This window comes from Papaver somniferum, chromosome 1 (assembly GCF_003573695.1).
Source record: "Papaver somniferum cultivar HN1 chromosome 1, ASM357369v1, whole genome shotgun sequence".
NCBI lineage: Eukaryota > Viridiplantae > Streptophyta > Magnoliopsida > Ranunculales > Papaveraceae > Papaver > Papaver somniferum.
This window is the reverse complement of record NC_039358.1, coordinates 241,236,578-241,243,247: the sequence shown is the minus strand read 5'-3', so window position 1 is coordinate 241,243,247 and position 6,670 is coordinate 241,236,578.

Below are 6,670 nucleotides of genomic sequence, written 5' to 3'. Positions count from 1 at the left end.
TGTTGATATTTGAAAGAATATACCATCTTTGATATCATCCTCATCAAAATCACCTCGTATAGGCATTTATGGCGATGCCAAATCCTATCATATTGATAATGCAATTGAATCTTGCATTTAGGGAGTTATTCAAAATTTGTCTGACGTAAATACCTCTAATTACATATGTTAAATCTTCGGAATGGACAACCTGTCAACATAGTTAATGTGGTCCGCATGTTTAAGAATTCCCCACGCCGACCCAAAAGTTTTCAAGATAAATTGTTCTTGTTATTGTTTATTTTTAAAGAAGACTTCTTTGCTTAAAAGAAAAAAAATAAAGACGTACCGTTTTCCAGTTCTTTATGGGCGAGCAAATGGATCCAATTTGGGTTTTCAATCCTTACGTGTGGGTATCCGACCTATACATTAACGGACTGGATATGTCTGTAATTTGTGGGATCCAACAGATTTTGGATTAGGTGTGGATGTTGTAATTGTTCTTGTTGTCTTATAAATTTATTGGACACTCGTACCTGTTACATTGAATATAAGGATTTTCATAAAAATATGAGGGTAGAATAATATTTACATCCAATCTACTGCATATTCATCTTATCTCTTCATCATCTTGTTCCATCAAATTTTCAAGACCTGAATTTGAGAGGCAGAGAGAAAATTTGTAATAACTGCATTTTATGATTTGTATAATGATTCGTTATATTGTTATTATGGTTATAGATTTTAATATCAAAAAATAAAATTTATTGGATCATCCACATCCTATGCATACAAATGCCACTTGAAACCCGGATTGGATGTGGATAAGGCTAAAACTGGAACAATATGGACCATACATATCGTAGTATTACAACAAGTTCATAGAGAAAACATAACATAAAATTGGGCTTAGCCCAATAAAATCTATAAGCTTGCCGCTGGAAAATTGAACCAAGCCCAATGTAATCTTCGTTTGCACCATTAATCTGCCGTGTTCTTGATCAGCAAGAACATTTCTGCTTAATTAATCAAGTTAAATTGTTTTTCTTGATGGATGGATCACCATTAATATCCGACCTGATTATATTATTTTTATTCATTAGACTAATTCAGCACACCAATTTACTTTACAGAAATCCATCCATCAAGAAAACAGCATGATTTAAATTAGTAATGCTCGTATAAGAAAATATGTTTTGGGATGTTACGGTGTTTTCTTCAGAAGTTTTACAAGCAAAACATCGTTGCGAAACAAAATGGGCTTCTGCATGAGTGATAAACATGAGTTTTGGTACCACTGGTAGTTTCGTCAACACTGAACACTCTTCAGATCAAATGCAACACATCATTCAATCCTCAAGTGCGCATAAAAAACTCATTCACAAGTTTCCAGTTAGTCACTTTACTGTTATTATTATGTTTTGGTAATACTCTCTCCGTTCCTGATAAGATGACCTAGTTGTAGTTTGCACAAATTTTAAGGCAAGGAGGAAAATGGAGTATATTTAACTATTTTTTACAATTATACTCTTATGGGTAATAATTAGTAAAATTTAGAAACGATTTAAAGGTTTTTTATAAGCTTTATACTGTTGAAAAGCATTTTAAAACACCTACGCAACGAATATAAACATGACTATCAAATTATACATATTTCTTATAGAAAAAATAATCAATTAAAAGGGTAGTTTTAAAAATATCCCTTGATTAGTGAAATACGTCATCTATTTATGGGACAAAGTTTAAAACCAAGTAGGTCATCTTATTAGGGACAGAGGGAGTATATGTTCAGTAGATGGGATGATGGGCTTGAAAAAAAAATCGCACCGGGCTTAAATCCCATGGTCATCCTAGAAGCTTTGTCGTATGCATGTTAGAATACGGGCATCCAACCCAAAACCAATTAGGAATGAGTGGAGTTTCCCTTCCATATTATATTTTAAGTTTATTAAGGGGACATTAACAGTGTGGGACTATTATTCTCAACACGCCCCCTCACGTGTAGCCTTATTGGGTCTAACACGTGGACCTACGTTGTGTGGTGACCGTTGGGCCTAATCACACAGGGGCCTATCTCTGATACCATGTTAGAACTATTAGATTTTAGGGTTAACTAGAAAGACAAGAAGATGAACTTTAAGAGAACTATTTTTATTAACTTAATTGTCGACAATACAAAAGGACTCAATACATATATGTATATATATGCACAACTGACGTGAAGCATAAGACACTAGCTTTCCTAACTAAACATAGTTTCCTAATATACACAGACTACCAAATATACAAAGATTGTTGTGTTGAGTCATGTTGTGTTAACACCCTCCCGCAAGCGCAACGGGTTATCCTGAACCGTAAGCTTGGATCTTAAATTTGAAAAACGGTCCTTGGACAGTGGTTTTGTAAATATATCCGCAATTTGATCTTTAGACGATATAAACCTGACATCAAGAAGATTAGAAGCAACTTGATCACGAACAAAATGATAATCAATCTCAATATGCTTTGTTCTTGCATGAAATATGGGATTGACAGTGAGATAAGTAGCACCAAGATTGTCACACTATTGAACAGGAGGAGATCGAATAGACACACTAAGTTCTAAAAGAAGTGACTGAATCCACATAATTTCAGCAGTGGAAATTGCAAGTCCCCTATATTCCGCTTCAGTACTAGAACGAGACATTGTTTTCTGCTTACGAGCACTCCAAGAGATAATATTACCACCCAGATAAACACAATAACCACTAGTTGAACAACGATCATCAAGAGAACCAGCCCAATCCGAGTCAGTATATGCACTGAATGATAACTTGAGAGTGGGAGAAGGCCGAAGAAGTATACCAAAAGTAGAAGTATTTTTGAGATAAAAAAGTATACGTTTTACTAGTCCCCAGTGAAAAACAGTTGGTGCATGCATAAATTGACAGACTTTATTAACAGCATAAGCCAAATCAGGACGAGTAAATGTCAAATATTGCAATGCTCCAACAATACTACGATATTGAGTAGCATCAGTTAATAGGGTACTACGATCCGAAGAGATGTCACCAGAAGTAATGAGTGGTGTTTGAATAGGTTTAACATCATCCATTTTTGCTCGAATAAGAAGATTATGAGCATACCTTTGTTGAGAAAGAAACAATCCTGAGGAAGTACGAATAGTTTCAATTCCAAGAAAATAAGACAAGGAGCCAAGATCTTTGATAGCGAATTCTTGTTGCAGACGATCTAGTGTGGATTTAATACCAGCAGAGTTGGCAGCAAACCAGTATGAGCAGTATAGGAACGCGGTGCGGAAGCTGGTGGTTGACGACGACGAGGACGAAAACTTCGATCAAAACGGTTCCAACAGTCTGGTGCTTCATGATTTGGACGACCACAAAGCTGGCAGGGAAGTTCAGAATGTCCATGTTGTGACGGAGCAGCTGGAGAACGTTGTGATGCAGAGAACCGGGAGCCACTAGATGCAGAATTCCGTGAAGATTGTCCGTGAGCTGGAGACGTATTGTAAGCGCCAGAATATCAGAATGGGTTGTAAGCGCCAGAGTATCGGGACCCACTGGATGTAGTATTCCGTGAAGGTGCAGGAATATTGGCTACCGGCTGAGCAGCAACATTAGCAACCGGCTGAGTATTCAACATCTTAGCCTGAGTATCTATACGCAGCTCAAAGGTTAGAAGAAAAGTGAGGAAATCTTCCACAGTTAGAGAACTCATCGTGTAGTCAAAGATGTAACAATGGCATCATATGAACTTTCAAGGCCAGCGAGAAGACAGTGACGGAATTCCTTGTCGGTGACTGTAGTATTGGCAACAGCGAGATTATCCACCCTACTACTTCTTCGTTATTGTCGTCTTACTCAGCTTTAGGAGCACATAATACTGCACAGCCTAGTTCAAGTGGTACTTCTCAGTCATCGTACATGTTAGAATACGGGCATCCAACTCAAAATCAATTGGCAATGAGTGGAGTTTCCCTTCCATATTATATTTTAAGTTTATTAAGGGGACATTAACAGTGTGTGACTATTATCCTCAACAATGCCCGAACCCGCATCGGTTGCGCTAGATGCCTCTCAAAGAGTGTACTTGCGTCAGTGCGTAACGGCTGCAAGTACGGCATCTAAAAATGGGTATTTTGTCAGATACCTTCGAAAAGCATGAATTAATCGATATTAATTTGCAATTACCAGAGACTGAGAGGCAACTCAAAGTGGTTAAGTTTTGTGATCTAAACTTTAGAAAAGTTGCCTGGCAAAGAAAAACATAGTAATTTGTATCTTATTGCTGCGGAATGTTAATTCAGCATAGTTTAGACGAAGTTGTCTACAAATTACATGAACATACAACAAAAGGTTTTAACACCTCAATTTAATAGAAAGAAAATCAATTTCTAAACCCTAGGGTTCAGAAAATTCATCTCTTTTGTGGGTACAAATAACAAATCGGCTTTGATCATGTGCACGGCCGCGCGGTTGAGGATCTAATTGTTTCCTCTAGGGTGCATGTTTAGCTCTTTTCACTGGTCGATGAGTCAATGGAGAGGCTTCTTCGAGCTTCACATCACTTGAGCTAACACTACTGCTAACTTCACTATCTGATGCAGAAGGTGCTTCCTCCGAGTTCACAATTAAATTTTGATGAGGCCACATGCTCGGGAAACCCCAAGCATTAGCTGTTACATGCATCCCCGATGAACCCTCGAGATTAATCCTTAGCCTTTGAATTTCCTCAACCATTTGCCTGTTCATAACTGTGTAAAAACCAAACATTAGTGTGTATGCTCGATTAGATAATTAAGATATATATGATGTAGAAGAAAGGAAACAAAGCTTACCCCGGTCCCTTATCAATTTCTTTTCTTCATATTGTAAACAGATTCGGAGAAGTGAGTTCTTATTGACAAGCTTTTGACGATGTTCCTGCAAAATATCACTACTGAGTTCATACTGTCAACAGTATCTACTGTTTGCATGTGACGTCACATGACTCTGCATGCCCTGACCTCTTTCAGGAACTACCTGTAGTCAAGTGCTGGGAATCTCATTGATCGCACTTGTGCACAGTGCAGTCCTACGAACATTGAGACGAAAATATATCGATGAAATGCATTATATAATGTATACCTTCAACAGCCGCACTTTCATATGAACATTTGTTAATTCAGCTTCAAGGGATTCAACTTTACTCTCCAGATTCAAAATATAGAGGACTCTTTTGTTCTCTAGGACGACGTCTTCGCTGTTTGACAAAATCCTGCAAATATTATTAGAAATTTGTGTTATTAGTCACCAGGGAAGAAAAAAAAAATAGATTTCCTCCGCAACAATTATATAAGAATTAAGGTGCTTTTGGTAAACATATTTTCATATTTCAAGGACTATTCTACGGCCTTTGGTTTTATATCTACTCGCCCCTTATTTCATTTCTCCGAATCCTTAACATCTCCAACAAACTAGTGGAAAAAATCATATCTGGAAGTCTTATTAGGACATTTATTTGGAAAAGTTCACACATATAGAAAATACAAGACCCCGTAGGTAGCTAGTAAACTATCTCCAAAAGTATAAGATTTAACTCTTGCAATATCCTATGTGATAAAATCTTAACCGTTATGTTTCAATTCAATTAAAAAGAAAAATTAATGAAAAATATGACATGGAGGTTTTTCCGGAGATCTAGTTAAAGTGTTTTCTAAGAAAGGCACTTCCATTTTAGGCCCGTTTTTAAAAGTTACTCAACACTAGCTTTTAAAAGCCAAAAAGCAGAAGTTGTGGACCCATTAACCCATATAATATGGTTTCATTGATTCTTTATTTTAACCTTGTTATTTTATTATAAATACAAATTTTTAACCATGAATATTGGACAATTATCATCATCTCTATTCTAACTCTTATTTTGTTCTTCTATTTTACTTTGAAAATAATAAATAATAATTACAAATACAATTATTTATTTTTTGAAGCAAACTATAATCACAAAATTCGTTGTTAAATGATAAAAATAACTATAAAATAATAATAATAAATAATAAATTAAATAATAAAATAAATATACTTATATTTTATTAAATATATTAGAATTTATATATATGATTTATTAAAATTACAATGTATTTTTAAATTATTGCTATTTTCATTATTAGCTACATCACCAGCACTTTAAAACACCTATTTACCAAACATAATTTACAGTTGTCAATTTCACAGCGCTTTTCAAATTATAGTTTACCAGACATCATGCTGCTTTAGTTTCACAGCACAACAACGCACAAAACAACACAACAGAAAAACACTTTTCTTTAAAACCTTTGTATTTAGTATATCATTCCTCCAACTTTGTAGGATCTACTACTGGAGATAAAATAATTTTAAATGAGGTCTAGAATTCTATATGTCGTGAAAAAATAAACTTTTTACCTTATATTGGAGATGCTTTTATGTCTTTCAGGTTGAGTGAGGAAATATTTTTACCTAATCTTCAGAGAAAAATTTACTACTTCCTTCGGTTTTTTTATTAGTCCTCTACTTAGTTTTCGTCTGTTTTTAAATAGCTGTTATCTTATATTTATATTGGTGTTTTCTTATTCAACTACATCAAATATACCTTTAATTCTTTATAAGTATAAAATCATTTTAATTTAATACCCGTAAAAAAAAGAAACAAATCCATTTAATACCTTTCC